Raw genomic sequence first — 23,665 nt, 5'->3', positions numbered from 1 at the left:
CAAATTTCTCTAAGGGATATCAAGAACTGTGTGAACATTCGGATGAAATATTCATGGCTACCTTGAATTGCTTTTAGTTATTTTTAAATATTCACATATTTTTAGGATTTGATTCTCAGGCTCACAGAAAAAGGTGCCTCTTTAATAGGGCAGCTGCACAATATTGAAGAAAAATTCAATATTTGAAACATAAATGCTTTAAGGTTGTAAAAACAATTTTTTTCGACCAACCACACAATTAAAAGCTGTAAAAGTAAAAAAGATGTTAAATGTAAAAATAAGTAATGTAAAAGCTGTCACGCAAAATCAGGTGCGCACCAGGGTAACGAACCCTACGTATGCGATTACAATCTACATTTACTTCAATAAAACACATGTAAGAGATGATAGCGTTGGTAATTTAGATTGAGCAAGAGTGAGCCTGCATTGATTTGGGTGTTGCGAGTGGAATCAGAGCGGTAAATGAATGACAATATGATGTTTCCAGATTTAAAAATAGTCCTTATAAATACAGGCAGCAGAAAGCTCTGTAAGCATACATACTTGTAAAAAGTGTTGTTTACTCTGCGCTAGGGGTGTGCGATATGACGATATTAGATCGCGAACGATTAAAATGACTGCACGATCCACTTTTTCGGGAAAATCGTTAAATCGTCCTATATAGTGCTGTTCTATAGAATTCGTCAACATACTTGCGATAGATTGCGCCATGTTAACAAGCTCGTATACGTTGCTTGTGAATTCAGTAAGATTAAGTGACGCGGTCAGTGAAGATGGAGGGAAACACGGAGGACTTGGTCCCTAAAAAAAGTTCTCCATCAGTAATAATGAAATGGTTTGGGTTTTCCCCAACTGACACGGCCCAAACAACAGTTATTTGCAAATGTGGCAATGATAAGATTCGAGCGTCGTAAGGCAACACAACGAACCATTTTAACCACCTCAAAATAAAAGGGACTGAAAGAGTATGCCGACAGTCAAATTATAAAGGAATCCCACGCGAGTAAATCAGGTACAACCAAGCATACGGAAACTAAAAGGCTTAAACAACAACTTTAGCGAAAGAACCATTTGAGAAAGGAACTCCGTATCCGTATGACAGAATGAACAAGCGCTGGAAAGATGTCACTGACGCGGTCGCATTTTACCTGGCCAAAGACATGATTCCCATAAAGACTGTGGAAAATGAGGGCTTTAAAAAACTGCTCAAAGTCGTAGATCCACGTTACGAAATACCCAGCCAAAAATATTTATCCTCCACTTCCATTCCACAGCTTTACTCCGAGTGCCGCAACAAGATGAAAAACAAAATTCAAAATGTAAAGTTTTTTGCTAACAGCTGATTTATGGTCTTGCACTTGCATTAAATATTAACTTGATTAAAATATTCTTCAAAATATAAATGGTAAAGAGTATATTTTTATATGGGGACTTAGTTTGGCTGTATTGAAGCCCCTTTAATTTGCAAAATAGTCTTAAAACCAACTTGAAGAAGAACCGCGATAAAATCGTGAATCGTGATCTATCTGGAAAAAATCGTGATTTGAATTTTTTTTCTAGATCGCCCACCCCTACTCTGCGCATCAAGTGAGTAAAAAGCACAATATATTGACCCATGTTCTGTTTACTATCATGTGTCATGCACCTTCGTGATGATGTAAGATGAATGCAAACCCACCAGGTTCGATAGAATCAAGCTAAAGCCGCGGTCACACTTGAATTTTCCCTCTATAGACTTCCATTCATATGGCTGCGATTCCGACAGATCTGAAGCGCATGCCCGTGCGGAAATATTTCGCTGCGTAGCAAAATTTAAGTTTGGTGAACTCTGACCTGCGAATTCGCGTCACATGAGTGCGGGAGACCAATAGAAGATCAAAATGTCATAGCATGACCTCTTGGAACCAAAAAATGTAAAATGGAGGAGTCGCTCATTGTAGCATTGTGTCGCATCATCCCGTCTTGTACAACACAACTTTAAGATTACAAAGACCAACTAAAAAGTGAAGCGGCTTGGTCTATTGCGGTTGCAATAGAAGCAGGAGCGGATTTTAAAGTTTGAACAGTGAAATGTGTAATTTTATGCGATTGTGCGTTTATGTACTTGATCAACTGTAGTGACTGTCCCACCGATTTTCGCAGCACTGTCCGAAGGAATTTTGCATACGCAAATTCAAGTTTGACCGCCACATAAGACACCGAACCAACGCTGCGAGGGGCATTGGGAAAAATCGCACTCGGATACACACACATTGTGACGGCAAATATTGCCGTGTTTCCTCTTCATTCCTGGTTGCTCAGCAACAACTACAAACACCAGGAGAGCTCAAGCTCCAGTTTTATACAAGAACACTCCAAATATTAACAGCCCCTAAAAACGCCTTGGTGGATCTTTACTGAGACACAAACCACTGTGCATTAGATAAACTGTGTATAAAACAAAGCCAGAATTAAAAAACAACCTGCATAATATGTGTATCATTGTGGGATATGTCCCTGAAATATTACCGATGGCATAATGAGCTAACTGCTGCAACAGCTAATGATCCCGCTGCAATTTTTTCTACCGCAGAATAGTGTAAATTTTTTCCGCTATTTTTTATTTTAGTCTTAGTTTTAGTCTCACGATGAATACACTGTTTCGTTTTTATCTTATTTTGTCATCCTTGTCCTGTTTTTGTTTAGTCCAGTTTATCCGACTCAATGTCTGTCTATAAATTGTCTTCTCGTTTTAGTCAATATAAACTTATAATGTAATGGTATAATGGTTAAAATGATTTTTAAAAAAATTATTATAATCACAGTGATTCTTGTCATATGAGAAATTTGTTTATATATTTCCTTATATGGTAAGTATCTATTTAACCAAATGCACAAATCGATAGAATGTTAAATCATGTAAATAGTTATTCAACTTCATCTTCCACAGAGGTCTGATAAGTGCATAGGCCTATTCATAGACATCCAACCACTCCCTTAATTTTCCCGAAAATTACTAGAGTCTTCCTAATGCCTCCAAAATACTCACAATTCCCCGTAAACAACGCGACTGACCGTGAGGGAGAACCATCGGAACATTCACACTTTTCGCGAGAGGAGATGTCTTTATTCAGCAACCATAATCGCCAGTCCTACTGCTGCTATCTTTGTCACGTTGTTCTTTTAAATTTGGTTATTTCCGTTTTTGTGCTCCACTATTGTACTTTCTTTCAGACATTTTGCCGCTATGCCGTCTAGCAGTAGCAGTGATGTAAATGAAAATGATTGACATGATTTCACCAGCTGCTGATTGGAAAGATGTGACCCAAATGTCACATCTACCCAATCACCGGTTTATTTTTTGTTATATTTCTTATGGGCCAATGAGGGCCTATTTTTGTTTGGGCTGAAGTTAATTTAAAATAAAAAACATCCGGCCAATCAGAGGCCCCTATACAAGTGGGGCCCCTAGGCTGCAGCCTAAGCAAGCCTGTGCGTTAATCCACGCCTACATTTTTCACATTGTTTCTGGAAAAGAATCTGCATCACTGCTGACTTCGGAAACATGATTTCAAAACATTACGAAACATTTTAATATTATAGTACATAAAACACAATGAACAATGTTATGGCAGACATTTGCTATATGCACATATGCAATATTTTGGTATTGATATTTTGATCATTTCGATAAATAGGGCTTTCGTGCAGTCCTACTTTTTAATATGTTGATATCTGTCAATAAAAATACAAATTAGCCTCTAAAATGTATAAACTATTGTACTGAACATGCGTTTGATGTTAAGACAATTATTTAAAATGTGATGTGTTAACATACTTCCATACATTCATCCAGAGTTGTGTTGGTCTGTTTCTTTCTCTTGTCTCTTTCAGAAATCACGTCCTTTCTGTGGCAGCTGTGTGCGCGGATGTTAAGGAATTCTTACAGCATGGCAAAGTGAAGGTGTGCAGTTTTTCTTACCAGGTTCTTGCTGATTGTGCTAAATTATTGTAGGAATACATGCATGCCAGGAAATTAGTGTAGTCAATGCAACTGTCTATTTTGTGTGTGTTTGAGAATGAGAATAGATGAGTTTGCTGCCAGTTTTTCTTGCATAGATTAATATGCCCTACTTATGCTTAGTCCTTCTGTCCTTGATTGTTGTAATATACTCAGGTAAGCACAGTTAATCAGCTTTGGCTTCGTAGTCGTAAGAGCCGGATTTCATTGGATGTGATTTGTATCTGCAACACAGATGGTGTTACATAAAATAGCATATTTTCAGAACTCAAAGGAGTTCACATTTGATTGTTTTTTGTTATTTTCTTTATATTTGTCCCTAAGTGTGTAGCAACTGTTGACTCTTTTTTCCGCATCATACATTCCAAGGCAGATTTCATGTCCTTGTCAGCATTCAGTTCTATTGCATTTACTATTTTCCAAGTTGTCCTACTCAGCTTTACTCACGGGAAAAATATGAAATATACCTGTACACAACCGACTCAGTGGGAAAGATTAGTTTGCCTTATTCATTGTGTGCTACACAGACGATTAGTGAAAATAGTTCTTGATCAAGTTAAAGAAACAAAAAAACAATCTAAGAATATCTGCAACATGTAGATTATATAATTTATGAGCAAAGTAAATGTTCTACTGTAACATGTAGATCTAGTTGGCAAGTCAGAAGTTATTGAAAAGAACAAATGCAGCAACCCACGGCCAATCTCAATTCATTTTGGTTTTCCTAAAAGTTCCCTGCTTATGACATTATTAGGTATATTTTTAATAAGACTGGACAAAGTTCTCGTTGGATGTTGTTTATGAGACCTTACAGATGTAGGCAGAGCGGGTCATATCCAGGCTGGAGGCTGTAATTTGGAGACTTTAATGTTACAGACCAGAGTCTGTCACGCTATGTCTTTCTTATTAATGTGTGGACGGAGAACAGCAGTGTGGCGTCTGTGTCTGCTGCATAAAACTAGCACCTCTGTTGAGATGTGTGCATGTGTTTAGGAAGTAAAGATGTTGATTATTCGACGTCTAGCAGGCTTCTTGCCTCCCCTCATTCCTGTTGCCTGTGATCTAACCTCAGCCTAAATGGCCTCCTTTTTTAAGCACTACCTGGCACGCAATGCCTCTCCTTTTCTTCTCACTCGCCCTCTGTCTTCTTCACTTACTGTACCTTTCTCAACCCTCACATTCTCGGTTCAGGATATTGAGAAGGACCTTTGTCAGGAAGTGGAGGCCCATGGGGTGTTGGAGGAAAGAGACACAAATCGAGATTACTGGATCACTTTTCAGAGTGTAACTTCCAGGAGACTTTTCTGATTTTTCTGACATTTTCTTACTCTGTATGTTTTTGTTTTCTGTACTTTTAACATTGTCTTTATAGACAATTCTGTAAGAAGTAAAGCTTGTGGGAATAAATAAAAGTAATTAAAAAAAGAAAACAAGTTTATTTTATCCAACTGACTTTTTTGATAGATTTATGTAGAAAATCAATATTTTATTTGACCTTTCAAAGATTTAAATTTTTTTAAGGATCTGTAATTGTTTTGATTAGGGATGCACCGATATGTAAATTTTTGCCGATAATGAAAATATTTATATATATTGGTCTATATACAGTATCTAAATAAGAAAATTCCCTAAGACTGAAACAAAAGGAAAATAGTGTGAAAGGGCTTTTATTTGAAAACATTCACTGCAGAAAACAAGGTAACCATAAGTGCTCCTTTTCTCCTCTTGAAAATCAAGGACCAAGCCTTACAATAGTTAACTATTCTTTAACCATCAAATTTGTTTGGTATATTTTCATTTAATAAACAAATTAAACAGTATATGTTCTTCCGGAGCAACCCAGAATTTTTTTCTTAATACCCACATGTCTAACAGGTATCAAGACAGAAAGCATTTAGACAGTAGTCGGATTCATACAATATGCTTTGTTCCTACAATTTAAACATTCATAAGCACTGTTTCTACATACTGTACCTGCATCAACAATGTTTTGCTAATAGCAGTAAGTGAATGATCATGACAAAAATATAGTACTGCACTGTATTTTAACTCTGAGCATATGTTATTAACTTCAAAAAAAGTTCAACCTAATAATCTGTTGAGTTAACATAGATGTGTCCAGTTAGTTGAGTTTTGTCATAGTTAGGAGTTACTCTTAAAGTCCGGGTAAAGAGAATTCTGTGAATTGTTTCTAAACACATGATAGATGTTAGAAATGTATTACTGAAGCACATTACAAAGACTCAGAAATATGTAGTACTGAATTGTGGAGTTATGTGCAGTCTCTATATTTTCTTCGTGACAAAGGTCCAGACAATACTTTTTTAAATAAATAATATTTTATCAATTGAGCCCAGTCAAATATATATAAAAATTGAACATCTAATGGTTTATCAGGCCATTTATTTTATATTCTGATACCCACAGTTTCAAGGCTATGGTGCCAAAGTGAAGTCCTAGTGGCCTATTTTAATATTTTATAAAACTACTGACAACAAAATGTGACAACAGAAATTTATTTATCATGAGCCGAAGTAATTACGAAGTTACTAACAAGTAGTCTTTCCATGCCATTCGTACTAGAACTGATTATAAATAATATCAGATTAAAACATGATTCATTATGAAATGCTCTTAACATGCTGATTATTAATGCTATTGATATTATTTATATCATTAATGATAAAAGTAGATACAAGACGTTATGGTTTATAATGTCACAAACCTATATAGCAAACAGTAAACTGACTGACAGCTAAAAATACTTTATTACTGCTGCATTTCGTTTACTTAAGCATTACATTAAAAGTGTCCAGTTATTTACCTCCTCTTGGTGTCTGCAGGTCTTTATATGCGACACGTCTTTGGCAGGAGAAACAGCATTTACGGAGTGGTAAGGGTTCAAATGAAGTGCGTTTGGCGCAATATGAAGATATTAGAAGATATCTGCTAAATATAGTCAACATAAATTTCCCTGAGTGCGCGTGATGTGTACAGCTCCGTTATGTAGATGTAGTTTTGGCGGGAAATTTATCCTATATGAGCAACGTGCAGCTGAAGCACAATCATAGGAAATGATTAAAAATGAGCATTTATCAGCCGATACGGACATGGCCGATAATTCATCGTGCATCCCTAATTTTGATAATTACTGAGATAGAAAAAACAACGATCAGAAAACTACATTTTAAATGTACATTAGAAGTTAATGTGTGCCGCAGCTGTTCGGTTACTAACTTTCTTCGATATATCTTCTTTTGTGTTCTGTGGAAGAATGAAAGTCATACAGGTTTGAAATGCCAAGAGGGTAAGATAATGATGAGAGAATTTTCATTTTTGGGTTAACTTCACCTTTAAGTCTTTAAGAACCTTTAGGATAATTTTAGCTTGACAAGAGACTATTTGTACTTGCCTGAAGCAGTCCTGCACTTTCTACTGATGCTATATTTGCTTTAGTGAAACGGGGTGTCAATAAATCGTTTTAGTCAGTGTTATAAAAAAGGCATTGCACTTTGAGTGGTGTTAGTAGATCACATCTGTGCCACAGTAACATCTTAGATTAAGATCAGTAAAATGACAGAAGATCAATTCTTCAACTGTAATCTTTTAGAAGTAAAGGCTTGGATTATAAAAATTGTAGATTGTGAGTTCAGTATTATAGGTTCTTCGCTGTTAAATAAATACATGCCGTGCTCTGTGCTGTCAATTGTTAGATGCAGAGCATTGTGCCAGCTGCCGAAGGTTCTGAGAGCGTATGAATCAAAAGCAGACCTGCACCGGCTGCCATTAATATGCAAACAGAGATGGCGGCTTAAGTTTAATTTATATAATATTCTAGGGATCTTGCCAGCAACATTTGGCCTATAAAGAAATGAACTTTGTCTCCTTGTTAAGTACAGCAATGCATCAAGCTATAATCTCTGCAATAGATGAATCTATTGTATAATTATATAATATTTCATATTATACAAAACGAATGTATTCATATTTCAGATTTTTCTAATTTTTCCTGTCTGACCATCTGTATGTATTAAGTCTCCGTAAAATTAATCTCTTTATCCTATTGGAGCAGGAGGCAGGTGTTTTTCCTAATACATCTATGAGTAAATAAGGCCTAGTATCGGGGCATAATCCCCTGCATTATTTTTTATATCTCGCACCAATGTCACAATTGTGATTGCTTGCGTGCTTGTGTGATCGGTGGGGGTAGCATATGCCCAGACATTTCCTAGGAGCATCATTTTGAATATCACTGGTGTATGAAATTGCCTGGAATGTCTCCGGATCATTGTGCTAAATCATTTAAAAGCACCTTCCCCTTAAAAGGGATCAGTCTTGACAGGAAAGTGTGCGTACATGTGTGTATATGTAAGAAATGATGGAATCAAAGGTGAGTTCAAATAGATAAAGCAAGGGTCAACCTTATCATGACCCATATCCGTAGCTACATTACCGGCCCCACTGTGATTATTCCTGCTATTCCCAAATCAGTTTCTCATTCACAGTGCCTCGTGACAATGACTCCGGCATCACTTCAGAATGGAGGCTGATGGCTTAAATCTGTTCGTAACATTGCCTTTTGTTAGATGTTTTCTACATAGTACATATTCTCATTCCAGGACACTCAAATGTGTAGACGTCTGTTCAGAGGCACTACAGATTATGATGGCCATTTGCTATATGAAAATGAATTCCTGAGCCCTCAGTTATTTTCATCTGGGACTGATCTCAGGTCAGGCACTGCGAGGCTCACGCACGTTGGGTAATTCATCCTTCGTATTTTCTCAATAATGATAAATTTGTAGCCTTATGAGTAGAGATGTATCCGCTGATGAAACGTTGGATGTTATTTAGGAAGGGTTTGGATCACTTTTGCCCTCTAATCCGATGGATAATGAGGGCTGTCGCCTCTACGGATTTGTATTATAATTGTTTAGAGCAATTTATGGTATATGTAGTAACTGCAACTACCATTATGCGGTGCAATTGTTTCATTCTTTTTAGGTCTGTGCCACGAGACAGGAAGTGATTTATGAGGAAAAAAGGCTTGTTTGATATGAGCTGTAATACAATATGCTCTGTACATTGCACCATTTTTATATACATAAGGACTGTATCTTTAAAGTCTACATGTTTTGACAAATCTTAAAGTGAAACTTCATCCAAAATGTTTTATTCTTTCATCATTTACTCACCCTCATGCCTGCACAAATGTCATTGTTCTGCTGAACACACAAGTAGATATTTGGAGTGTTTGCAATCAAACAGTTCTCGGGGACTATTGGTATGCCAAAACTGTTTGTCTTTGTAGCAAAATTCCAAGGAATGGGAAGAAGGAGGCGGGAAGCAGTGAAGTTAACAACTTTTAATACAATAAACAAGCAACAAAACGAAAGTAAAATGCCGGCAGCTCCCTCACGGTCGACTGCAGGCCATACAAACATAATAAAACATAACATAAAATCCAGGCCTGGTCCTCTCCCATCATACACTCTGTCGCTCGCCCTTTTATGTGTCCGATCTCCTCCGGGAGAGATGCAAGACCGGTGCAACGCACAGCTGACACCCTCACGGCGCTCGTCCCACCTTGCTCGTTACAGTCTTCAACAAAAGTAATGATGAGTAAATGATGAGACACTTTTCTTTTTTGGTTTCAGGTTATCAAACCCCATGAAGAACAGTCTGTTGAACACTGTCTTGACGTATCTGTGTGTGTGTGTTTAAGTTAAGGCTTGCCTGTCAGAAATTTAATTGATGACTATTGGGTGCATTGCGGAAGCCAAGGGCACGGAAACTCGTCAGGAAAGTCCCTGTTGCGTGTGTCTCGGGCCTCTCGTTGAACAAGGAACACTGAAAGACTGGCACGGACACTACAACTCTACATGAAGTGGCTGGGTTACACCCACCCTCCTTCCTTCCTCCCAGCATGGATTTGGCCTTCTCATCAGCAACAAGGTTAATACTTGCGTCTGGGGAGTAGCACGCCTACTTTCTATCTCTCCTGATACATGCATGAGTCCTATGCTTGTTTCTCAGTACATATGCTCTCTCGCTGTTGTCTGGAAGTCAGACTAAGAAAAAAGAGTGATCTTGTTTTCTTTTTGTCCCTTGTAATCTGTTGTATTATAGGCCTTTTGAATTTAGGTGTTGAATATTGTTACGCTTTGAAAGCTTAAAATACACACATGAGCTGTGACTCCCGGCTGGCATTCATTAAGGCTCGTAATCGATTGCACATGGCGGCCGAGCATGTGATATGTATGTGTTCCTTCACGCAAAAGGTGCAGAGGGGAATTGACTGGTCGTAGCATTGTTAGCCGTGTCCTCGGGGGGCAGATTTCCTGTGCTTGCTTTGCACGCGTGGCATGCTGTTAATCGTGCAACGAGCCAGCGGAAGAGGGAAATACCACATGTCAGAAGTTAAAATCAGGTCTGACAGTTTAGGCACAGAAAAATGGGCACCATCTCCATGTACGTAAGAGAATTGAAAATAAACTCATTTTCTACCCATACTTTATCATATCTATGAAATGAGCTTAAGCAAATGTTGATGTTAAAAATGAAAACATTGGCTTTTTAGAGAAAGAGGGAGACATATCAGGTAACTGCTGGTACTGGACATGTGTATGCAATTACAGCGTGATGTACACAAACTCTTTGTCGTCTGCGAGATGACTGAAGGCTTTGAGTAATCACCACATCTGAAATGTGATCTCTAGAGTTCTTTGAAACCACATCTGATCTGGATGTCAAGGGACTACCTGAAGATATCGCCATATACACATGCAGAATTCGTAATGATAGAGGACGTTTAAACTGAAATTGAACACTAGAGTAAATTGTTTGTTATAAAGTAACCATGTAAAATTGATGTTTTGTCTTTTTATTTAAACATATGATGTATTTCATGCCTTCTCACACGGGTGATTTCTACAACATCAAGCCCAAAAGCATAATCAGAAATGCTGCATATGAAACCCTGAAACTCTCCGTTGCATGCATTCTTCATGCCCTATAGCAGGTTAGCATAAAAAAGTTTTCAAAGGCCCATAACCTCTCTTCGTCTGCCAGTAATCTCCCTAGAACCCTGTAATCCTGGGCGCATGCAGATGCCGCCGACGGGAATATTGCTGTTCATATTCTTAATCTGCTCTCAAATGCCTTTCTGTACCCCCGATGAAGAGTCCCTGCCGCCGCGTTTCACAGGGAATTAAGTGTAGTACACAGGATTCATGCAGAGGTAGATATCAGTGTCTCGCTCTGAAATCCAGCTGAGAAGGAGGTCGTGGTGGAGATTTGAGGAACACCCGTGCTCACACGAGTCCTCTGATGCCATATTTCTCATAAACAGAGCGTATGAAATTGTGGAGGTAGAGGAAAGAAAGACAAGGAGGAAAACGAAAACTGGCAATGGCGTGTTCCCGGCTCGGGTAATTTGAGGAGGAGTAAATCTGGTTTAAGTTGACCTGGTTAAGCTGCATGACTTTCATGTGACAGAGAGAGACGGGCTCACACACCTCATTGAGACTAAATATTATGCATTAACGGCTTTTTGAGTCGACAGGTAGACAGATGGAAAGACAGACAGCGGCAACACACAGGGCCTCATATCAGTGCCTTGTAGAGCCTTTAGTCTGTTTACAAGATTTCTTTTAATCGCCTTCAAGAATTGACTCACAATCTTTGTTGATGTAACAACATCTGTTTTATCTGTAACCTGCCTAATCTTCATCATTGGTGTTTTTGAAAGCTTCTGAAAATGCTTAAAAAATGTATCAAATAATTAATCGCGATCAATTGCATCCAGAATAAGTTAGTTTTTAAATACACTATGTCTGTGCATATTTCTTTTGTATTTATAAACCCCAAAAAATACATATGCATGTATATTAAGGAAGTATATTTACATTTATCAATAATTGAAATGAAATATAAACGTGTATTGATATTGATGTTTTATATTTGTCTTAAATATATGCATTTGTATTTGTTTATGAATACAAAATTAATATCCACAGTGCAAAGACATTTATTATGTAAACACAAACTTTTATCCTAGATGCGATTAATCACTATTTATCGTTTGACAGCCCTCATTGAAAGTGGTAGTTTAGCTATTTGCTGTATTTTTTATAAAAGCAGCTTGTCCAACATTTTGTTTGGACTATGCTGTGTTGTAGTAGCATACTGTCTTTTTAATATTTTAATTTCTATACAAATTTACTATATCATGAAGATCTAAAAATTGCCGTCCACTGCATTTCCTTCCTTTTGTTTTAGACAAGCTCTTCTGATGCTATTGTGTGTGTGTTTGTGTGTGTGTGTCAGCAGGTGAGGTCTGTGTGCTAGCGAAGTGTAAAATGTGCCAGTTGGATTGACACCCAAATGACAGATACCAGTGAAACACACCCGGATTCAGACACCTTATTCTCAAGGAGCTAAAACAAAACACTATCAATGCCTGCGCTCATGAATATCCATGCTCTGTTTTTTATGTTGTCGCCATTTCTGCCCCACCCCCTTCATTCAATAAAACATGGAATAGACTAAAATGTTCAGAAAAGAAGATTTTTTTTCATAAAGAAAGACTCTCAATTATAAATGTATAGAGGGAAGCCTGTTCAGCTCACCAAGCGGAACTAGGGTCGATGGTGTGTGATGGAAACTCATTCTTTGAGACGACACGCTGGACATTTGCATGTGATGCTTTTCTGTGAGCCTTGGCATCTATGTGTGTGTTTATTTGTTAATTCTTTTAACACCCAAAAAAAATAGTCGCAATCCTCAGCTCTGCAGAACTTCTTCACAAACAGCCGATGTGGTTGGTTTGTGTTGTGCATGTTTTGTTTATATCAACTGGGTTTTATTTTTTCCTTGCCGCGTGCCACGCTCCTCAAGTGCATCCACTTAATTGTCTCCGTCCCAATTTCAGCGCCTCGCAGGGAAGTGCTGATTAGTCATTGCTTTCTAATTCCTCCTTCAGGTCACCTTGTAGGGAGGGTCGTCTGGTTGGGGGGTGGCAGTCGAGCGCCACACACACTCCTTAAGACTTATGAGTGCATCATAACCTTGACCAAGACAATCTGTTCGACGACACTTTGAGAAGATTTCTCATGATGTGCCTCCGAGCCGTTGGGACTTAGCTCCTCTGTTCTTTCAATGCGCTATCAGCTCAGCGCAAGATCACCCTCCGTGCCGCAGAACAGCCATTACTCCATTTGCAAGATAAATCTCGAGCGCTCCGTCAAATCAATCACAACATCAAATTGAAGCCTTTTTGCCCACATGCATTCCAAATAGTCATCAATTCTCTGCTATATATTCATTGTTTGGTTTGACAGGTGTGGGCAATGAATGATCAGGTAGTTTAATTTGAGACGCGGTGGGTCGGCTCGGACGAAAGGCGCCAGTTGCTTGATAAAACCGGCCATTCTTTTTCTGTTCCGAGAGAGCGCATCTCATGTTGAGCATGCTTCATCTTCATCAGCTTAGTTAGAGGGAACACTATTATTTCCTGTTTTGCCTTTTTTTGGAAGGTTGTCATACACGTGTAGATATTGTCCATTAGCAAGCGTATGAAATGTGTATCAGGGTAAATATTTGCGTGCTGCCAGGGCTGGGGGACGGAACAAACAAGTGTTTCTGCAGGCCTCTGGTGAGGGACCCTACAGGCTTACAGCATGTCTACAGCACGGACGCAGCTGAAAACAGTCATTCTGTTCTCAGGCCGCTGTTTAATCCCTGTCCTCCTTCTTGTTATACAGTAATAAACATGGCTTGTCAAATAAAGGATGACATGGTAAGAAAGATTTAGTCACCAGCTGCAGGATATTATTTTTTTATTACTTGAACGTGTCGTTCCTTTTTGACATTGGATTAGGAATGTTAGTTTAAATAACATGTCTTTTCAGCCGATTGGGGTCACCAGAGGGTGTGTGACGGATATCATTTTTCAGAGGGTTGAAAAAAATGGAAAAATGTCCAATGTTCAATATTTTTTCCCGTTCTATAAAACATAGCGTAAACAGCTAACACAACATATTTTTAAGTGTATCCTGACAATTACATAAAATATGCTTATGGAAGATAATCCTCAAGCGTGTAACTCATTTACAAGCACTGTCAGTTTACCTAATGCAAAATCACATATCACTTTACTCTCACGGTCAGAGTCGTGTTGCTCTTTTTCACTTTTTCTGACTCACCTTGCCAAATGTGCTATTGTGTTCCACAGATGAGAAATGAGGGGCTTTCTCTGCTGCTGATACCTGTTATTTGATATCACAGCCCTGCAACAATTCATCCTAATGTGCTGTTTAAAGGATTTGTTGCCTCATAATGCACCGATATTAGTTTAAAATATTGCTACTTTGCAAAGCCGTGCAGATGGGCCAGGCTGATGCAGCAGGCATGGGGGAATGGGCTGAAATGCTCAGATATGAGATGTATTAAATGCACGAGTGATTCTGGTGCCTTTTACTGTAATTGATTTTTTTCAAAGGCGTCCTCTCACCACCTAACTCTCTCCCTCTATCTCTCTCCTTCCCAATCTTTCACACATGTTTTTAAGAAGCAGTGGAGTGTAACATTATGTTTAATATTAACATTTCAGTCTTACTGAGGTCTGAACTCCCAAAGGCTGGTTATTAACTTCATTTATGAAGAGTCGAAATCGATGATAATGCGATATACTAATGCATAGCACACAACATTCATACTGTAGCAGTCTGTTCTCATTGAAGCATTTTAAAAAAAACATGACATTTATGGATCATACATTCTACAACTTACAGCAGGTACTTTGATGGTGGGTGATTTCAATTGATTTATGACTGACTATAGAGCTTTACTCAATTTTGCATGGTTGCAAGATTGCTTTACAGTAAATACATATTAGTACAGACAGTAAACACATAAGAAAAAGACGACATCGTGTTAAACAGTTTTTTTAGAAATTCGAAAAGATCCTGCCACATTAGTTTCTGTGTCCTGTTTTTTTGTTAAATAACGTATGTATATTATTGTAAGTTCTGCACCTGTCAGCACTTCATGAACTTAGTCGTCTTTTCTAGATAAAATAATATTAATATTTCATCTTTATGGGTTTTCATTCACCCAGCTAATTGTAAAACTCGCGAGCTATCGTTTTTCTCAGTGTCAGCGACAGTACAAAACTGGGGAGTATCAGGATACTGTAACAGTGTGAAAAAACAGAGACGTTATATCTTAATGTGCTGTATTCATAAACAAAGCCCAAGTTATTTTAGAAATGATGTAATTAAGCACTTCCAAAATGAAGCGAGCACTCACTCTCAGCGTGTCATTTGCATGCCTTTGAATATGCTGTGTGTCTCTAAGGGGGTTTCCTGCTGGTGAGATTCTCAAAGCCGTACCGTCTTTGTTTTAAACACAGCAAACAAACAAACAGAGGCATCCTGGATGCCAGACTGCTCAATCTTTCCCCACTTTTCTTCTTGTTTCTCACTTCAAAAGACCTACAGCCTGGTCCTACCTCGGAAGGACATTTACCTGATCTAAAGGAGATTAGAGAATAGAAATGCAGAGAGACAGTGAAGAAATGTGAGAGAGAGAGAGGTTGAGTAACATATCTTTTCTTTTGGTCTTAATTAGAAGGACCATACATCAGTGAGGCAGAACCTCTATTCAACCAACTGATTGGGGACATGACAAATGAATGAGGGAATAAACAGGGTGTCAGAAGAGAGAGGGAGAGATGGATGGCTTCTTGGTGTGAAGAGAATGGCGAGATACAGTTAACCCTGGCAATGGTCCAAGCCCTCTAGTCTGCTTTTCTCTCAGCTCAGCCCCTCAGGCCTAACTCGGGCCCTGTCCAAATTCATGACCCTGCCACCATTTCTGTTTATTAGGGAAATCAACACCTTCACAGAGAAACACACACATGCACATGCATATGATGACTTGTTTTCACAGTGAGCTAATTATATTCATATCCCCTAACCAGACCGCATTTTGTAAACCTAACCCTTATAGATATGTTTTGGCATCTTCATACATTTTCATGTAGACATTGATGGCGTGCCCTCCAAACTTACAAATGTAAAGTTTTGCTTTGTGTAAGCATTTGTGTTCCAGATGCTTTTAAAGGTAAAGACAAACATTTATAATCTTATAGCATATCTCAAAATTGGCTTTCACAAATTGGTTCTCCTTCTGAAACCTCAAATCTTCTTTTTTTTTGTTTATTAAATCATTATTATTAGTCACCCTTTATATATGTCACTGGTTTTGCAAATTTCTTACCAGTAAAATTTATAAAAAATTGCTTGTCAACTTTGACAACAAAAGTACAGAGTTATTTTAATTTCCTGAAAAACTGCAAATTTAGATCCGTTATAAATTGATTAGTAGAGGGAGGTAAAAAATTCAATTTTCATATTAGAGGGATCATAAAATGAGATGAGCAATATGCCATCATAATTATTATTTTTATAGAGATCGGTGTATATATTATAAGTAAATCTGTTAATTTTAGCAATCCTTGACGCATTTTATGCCAATGGTGAAAGCTCAAAAATGAAGAAAGGGCAATTTTTGTGTTCTTTTTACAGAATGTGCATGCCTGTAAATCCAAAATTGTTAGATATACCTTAAGGTCCTTTTATATTCTTATAACTGACCCCACTTGTCTTTTGGGAAATACATTTTTAAAGCTCTATAAGCTTTACTCCTAGACAAATGAGGATCTAAATGCGGCTTCATGAGAAAACTTTTAAAATGGACACATTTTCAAGCATTAAAAACTAATTGTGGGTCATTTTTTTTTAATTTGTAACTTCATAAAGAAGAATGCCTGAAGAACAAATAATTTTGAAACTAGAAATGAAGCTTTTTTTCCTTTTATTAAAACAATTGCGCCAAACATAATCTTTCAGTGTCCTTTTGGCACTGAGTAACTGTCAAAAATGACTTGCTCTGAATAGTTTATTTATAAGATTCCATATTTCTTTGAGTTAAAGGGAAATTTTGATAAAGGGATGTTTTTAATTATGGCCAGAGCACAAATGATGTGAGGAATTGCTCCGTTTGTTATAATCTTCAAAATGAATTACATTTATAAGATGCTCGAAAACTACTGAAAGTTTGCATACATGTCAAATGTGGTGAAAATTTACATCTGATAAGCTTACTGATATTATAAATATTATTGTAGGTTTCAATAGATGATAGAAGGATTTTAGTAAAGAACTAAGATTTGAATTCTTGAATGCTTTTTAAATGCATATTTCTCATCTCATTTTTTACCCCCTCTAATATGGCTCCAAATTTCAGGTGAAATTTGACATTTTACCTCAATCTACAAATTAATTGATAGCTAAATATTTTCTCATCGATGGCATTTCAAAAAAAAATTAACATCACTCCAAATGTTGGTATTGCTTCTGTAAAAACATAAATAATTTGAGCCGGGGAAATATAAAAAATTTGGTTGATTTGACATGGAATGACCCATCTACTCTTCAGTTGCGAGTTAATGATTTTTTTTCTTTTCTGACCTCTACTGGTTATGATATTCACAGAGTTCAAATGAATGAGTGCTAGTGAACGTGTAGCACATGTAGTGAAGATGTAATTATGAATTAGACACGGTGAGGACAGCTGCAGTATTTGAAAAGAGTAGATTAAAGGCTGATCACACACAATGTTCTGTTAAATTCAACCCGGCTCCTTTTAGTACCAGGCTAATGGGTTCATTCAGTTTTTTCACACTTAGTGAAAGAATCAGTGAGATTGTTGTGAATTAGAAACTATTACTGTAAATGACAGCAAAGGAGATAAAATTTAGGCCTCCTTCTTTCCGTCTCTTTCTCTTACTCTCCACTGTCAGTTATAGGAATTAATCCACAAAGTTCAAACTCTGAGGGGTGGAATAATGTTTAATAGTTTTTTCTTTATAATTTTACAAGGATTAATGTAGTTCTCTCCATTATCTTTTCATCTATCCATCCATCTATCCACCCACCCACTCACCTCTCAAGCAGACTTCGGGCTTTCATTAGAAAATAAATAAAAAACGGAATTGGTTTTTCCATTACTGCAGTTGTGCAGAGCGGCACACTGGCTAAACAAAGATGTTCAGGCAGTAGCAATGAGACAAGCTGAGATTATACATTACCTCAATATCCAATTTAATAACTCGCATTTCCTTTTATTGTTTTTCTATTTTCATTGTATTTCTTTTCCGGAGCTTAGACAGCCTAGCCGAGCTGTGCTTTCCACGGTCTGTGTTAACAAAGACATCCAGAATGAGGTCTGCGTGCTAGCTGCAATACAGAGAATCCTCAATCAGAGGACTTGAAATTGGATTCATAGTTCACTTCATGGAAAGAAGCAGAAAATATTAAATTATTTTCTTTATTACATTAAATTAATTATAGAGAGACTGCATATTAGATATAGGCTAAAAAGGCTTTTAATGTGCTCAATAAGAGCCTTCAGTCTTTGTTGGAATAGGCATAAATCGATCTCTGCTGCATATTACAGTCTGTTCTTTTCCACTGCCTGCTTTTATTTAAAGTATTATTCATATTTAATAACAATATATGCCCTTCAGACTTTTAATCTAGTCTCTAACGTTTCCAAAGCACACACATGCACACACATTTTTCCTTTTATTTTTGTTTTGGGCTTTTAACTGGGTGGTCACACATGACCTTTATTCATATTAGGTGGCAGATTTTTTTAACACACTGCAATAGGCAAAGCCTGAACTGCATTGTTTGCAATGACCACGTCATCTTTTGATGTAAGACTATCTGAAGCCTAAGGTAAAAAAATCTTCTACTCGGGTATTTGTCAGAGATGTCGTCACAATTTAGTAGCTGTGAGATGATGGATGTGCATGACAATTGTGCAGGTAATTCAAACACCAGACACATTTAACCCGCAAAAAAGGGGAGGACAGAAATATTTCATCTGAAACAAAATCCAATTGAGAGATTGACTCTAAACAGTCTCACTTTCGATAAAACATTATATAGACAACTGATGCAGTGTTGAGAGTGTGGGTCTGCATGTGTGCATTATAAAGAGAGGGGGAAAATACAGTTTTATTCTCTTATTGTGTGTGATGACATAGTATCGAACCCTGTGCACAGAGGCAGACAGAGGGAAATACATGAATTTCAGCAGCTGCAGTTTGTAGAATCCCACCCAAAGCTGCAGAGAATGAACATGATTTTTTTTCATTCATCATTGCATTGTAATCAAAGTTGCAAACACATAGAGACACACAGTACGTAGCTTCGATTAAGACACCGTCCAGAATAAGGGCATTGAAATAAATCTGTAATTTGGATATTCCCCATGATGTTTTGCTTCTTAGTGATGCAACTAAATAACCTCAAATCCCTATGGGGTTAAGACCTAAACATGTTTAAGTTTTGAGGCAATCAGAGCTTATTTTCTGATTTTATTTCTTCGGAAGAAGCAAATTCAAGAGGACATCTGTTCTGTTATGAATTTCACATAATCTTAAGCTTTTGGATGCTTCAAATGAGGCTTCATTCAAGCTAAATGAATGAAACATGATGGTAAACCCCTCACGCGCTGGAGGTTGTCATGCAATATTGAGTTGCGTATAATCACTGTGTAATCTGTCTGTGTGCCAGGGGAGGGTGGAGCTAAATCCCCTTATACAACAACATCACACCAAGATCACAAACTTTCTGAAAAGAGGTGAGATACTTTTGTGAATGTCAAGACATTGGTCTTTGGCAGCTGAAGATACACAATCAAAAGTGCAAGATTTGCTCCCACTGTAAAGAATAGCTCAACTCCTCTGTTTAGATACTTACAGTATGTTTTGCACATTTGTCTGTTTCCATTGTTACAGTGGTCACAGCTAATTATAACAGAAGTAACTTCAGTTGGAGGGTTTGTGTCATACTATTTAAGGAAACTTGACAGTTAGGCAGACTGCATGCATATTTTCCGAATGTGCATGGTTTATATTATTTTTATCCGGTCAAGTAGAAGTGTGTGCACAGTAACAAATAATTTTGCTTTATGAAATTCTGTGCTTTTTGTAATCAAACATTGCTTATTTTCTACAATTTGCCAATTTTGTGATTTATTAATTACAAGCAAGGACAAATTTATGGATGGTTGGTGGAACCGCTGCCAAAAAAATTAAGAGAACATTTAAATTTTATTTTCTAAATGTACTACGTGTTTAGGTAAAATTATAATTTTTGTTTCATTCTGTGAACTTCCTATAATATATCGCCCAAATTTCAAATAAATATGATTATGTAAAGAAATTGACTTGAAAAACAAGCAAAAATAACAGAAAAGATGCTCTGTATTATTCAGACCTCAAATATTGCAAAGAAAACAAGCTCATATTCAAAAGTTCAAAAAATATTTTTATCACAGTATTCATGTGTCTTGTCATGCTGTCAGTCTGGCCACAATACATCTAGAAATGCTGATTTAAATGAAAATTCGGTATTGCCCTTTTAATTATATATGTAGCTTATAAAAACGCAATGGGTATCTACTTTCTGTATTCTGTATTTAAAGTATGTGTTTGTGTTCATTATGTTGATATAAGCACTATGGACCTTAATTTCTACTGTTAGATATCTCTTGCTGTAGATCTAGACCACAGCCTAGCCTGGTTTAGAGAAACAGCATTTCAGCCTTCTGCAGGGCTCTCTAGTTTTATCAAAAGTTTGGAGTGAGATCACATCTGTTAGGAGAGGTGCCACTCAATGTTTCAGCAGCGGCCCGCCCAATTCTCTGAAAGTTCACCACAATTTTAATATTGTTATAATTCACCAGCATTTTTTTTTTTTACAAATTGGTAAATCTGATCAAACATAGAAGAATGAATCAATTATGTGGTACGTTTGTATAAGAAATAAAAAGGAATTTGGCCCTAATTAAGCAGATGCATAATGTACATATTGTACACATACAGCAGGATTGTAGAAGTTGTCCTGACTGGGGCAAATTGTCAGATGTGACGACTTGCCCCAAAGTCATTGAGACAACTTGCCCCAAACTGACATGTGTGGTAATGTTGGCTAAATCTTAAGGTTAGCTCAACATAGCACGTCAGCTAAAGTATCAAAAGACACGTTATTGTCTCCTCTATTTTGTGCAAGATAATCATTTTTATCATTCATATCTAACAAAGTTGTATTGCATAACATTTAAAGTGCCAATTTTTTACTTTTTAAGAAGAAAAATAAGAAAATTGTGCTAATATCAGATTAGAGCGATCTTGACCACATGTGAACAGGAAATTGACTATAGAAGAAGAAGTCACACAAAGTGGCTATTTGATTTTTGAGATAGAGCCTTTAGTGTTGGAGTTATGACCAGTGTGACAACTTACCCATGTGACAACTTACCCCGCTCTCCCCTACAACATTCACTAACACATAACATTTTAGACTCGACAAAGAACACAGGGTGAGTATACAGTAAAAAAGACAAAAACAAATAGATCACATTCCCATTGATTTTCATAGTATTTTCCCTACTATGGCAGTAAATGGGGGATGAGATCTGTTTGGTGACTGACATTTTCCAAATACATTCTTTTGTGTTTAGCAACACAAAGACATTTATACATGTTTGAAACAATCTAACATTGAGTAAATGATATCAGAATTTTGTATGGCTGATGCGGATGTCTTTGAGTCAGAGCATATGATCGCGTTATAAATATAAAAAAACGGCATTGAAAAAAAGCAATATGCTTGTGGTAAGTATGATTATTCATTAAAATAGTTTTGCATGTCATATTCTTATAGGTTGTGCAGACAAAGTGTTTATGAGTGATTATGCAGTTTTCGCATTAGTAAATCTTCACATTTTCTTTTAGCAGCTTGAAAAATGATTTTTTTTTTTAAATCTGGGAATAAATAGAGAGCGAGCAAAAAACAGTTATCAACTTCATTTATAATCTCGCGTCATAAAAGATGAAACGGACTGCATGAAACTCCAGTTAATGTAGTAAATGGGTCTGACTAATCGTATCTGCTGCTCTTTGCAAGCGACCCGCAATAAAACTCTTCTAAATCGATAATGCTATTGAAACTTCTGATTGGTCATTACATTCAGGCGCTGTCTATGATTGGCTGTGATTCTCAGCACTGTGAACACAGAAACAAATGTTTTGATGCACCGTGTTCGGACGTGAACGTAATACTGAAACGGACACGTTTTGTTCATCGTCACATTTCATTAATTCTATAAAGCGTGAGAAATACAGCATGTGAGAGTGAACAGGCTGAAATGCAAGTGACTCACAGTGAGTTTGTGAGACTTGAGAGCCCTGCTTCTGAAAGATCTTAAGAAAGATCTCCCTTTTTTTCTTTCTGTTGTTGTTTTCATGCAAAGCACTAAGATGAGAGCAGTGACACACAAACACATCCAACCTCAGAATTGCATCACCCGTGACCTAATTAAAATTCACACAGAGACTGTCTCTCTTTTGTTCCCTTAGTACAGCAGTATTGTTCCAGTAAGTGAGCAACCCAAACAGCGCTACGCTAACAACGCTAGTGTTGCACAGCTGCCCTCTTCTCTGGAGATTTAGACTACTTTAGCCTCAGACTGACAGAAATAGGTTGACTCTTTAAAAAATGGAAATGTCTTGATTAATTTAGACAATTTTACAAATACACAGATTAAACACATTTAAAAAAATTGTGTTCTTCCAAAAAAGTTTCTAACAATACTGTTTAATTAGCCTACCCGATTTTTCCTCCAGCACTGGTTTCAGAATTTGGGAGAACATGCAAGATTTCTTCTCTATCAAGTAATCCTTATTCTCTAGGCATTATTAAATTATCCTGAATTGTGTATGTGAATATTGCGTGTGTGTAGGTGGGTTAAGAGTCAATCTTACATCTGAAGTGTTCTTGCCTTTACCGCTTCAGTCTTATTCACCTCTGCAGATTCACATCAAAACAAATCAACCTTTTAAATCCTGAACTGTCTTTGAAGTGAAAGTCTCTCCCTCTCTCTTTTCACAATATTAACATCCACACATTGCCTGCAGGCCTTTTCGATGTCTACTGATTTGCTACAGTGACCTGTTAGTTGCAATTCGCAAGTTCAACTCTAGATGCCTCAAATTTCAAACACAGGACCCTTACATTCAATTCTCAATCACAAGTATATTTAATCAATAATATAAAAAATCAGTTTTATTTATTTAATATTGAAGAAAATAATGGTGAGCCTTGATTCACTTTCACTGTGGTACGTCCAAGGGGAGCTATTATTACTAAACCATGGGAGAAAGTCGTACAGGGAAGGAGGGGTAGAAACAGAAATCCTTATTGAAACTGATCAGGAATGTTAACCAAACAGTAATACCAAGCTCTTCCTATTGATGTAATCTACTGTGATTGAGGGTTTGTATGACTTTGATTAAAAGGGAAGGGGGCAGTAGATCATTAAGCCCAAGGGAGAGCCCCTCATTATCTGCCAAAGGCCTTGAATTACCCCCACCACACACACATACTGTAGGGTGCATCAGTTTGGTGTCTCCAGACGGAAAGTTTCAAATCCTTTGCAGGATACTTAATCCCTGCACGAGTGTCTTTTCCTTTTCTTCATCTTCTTTGACTTTCTCACTTTCACTCTATCTTGGCAGATTGCAGA

The 23,665-nt window shown here is 37.2% G+C and overlaps 1 long non-coding RNA gene across 1 annotated transcript in view; it reads left to right on the top strand.

Moving 5' to 3' along the window:
• Window positions 1-23,665, top strand: part of LOC130422625 (uncharacterized) — a 51,065-nt gene that overhangs the window by 6,989 nt on the left and 20,411 nt on the right. The window contains exon 2 of the long non-coding RNA XR_008906910.1: window positions 3,874-3,943. This is a non-coding gene — a long non-coding RNA (uncharacterized LOC130422625). The remainder of the gene's footprint in view (window positions 1-3,873; window positions 3,944-23,665) is intronic.

This window comes from Triplophysa dalaica, chromosome 1, assembly GCF_015846415.1.
Source record: "Triplophysa dalaica isolate WHDGS20190420 chromosome 1, ASM1584641v1, whole genome shotgun sequence".
Classification (NCBI taxonomy): Eukaryota; Metazoa; Chordata; class Actinopteri; order Cypriniformes; family Nemacheilidae; genus Triplophysa; species Triplophysa dalaica.
Note: the sequence above shows the minus strand (reverse complement) of the source record. Positions and strands in the feature narration are given on the sequence as shown.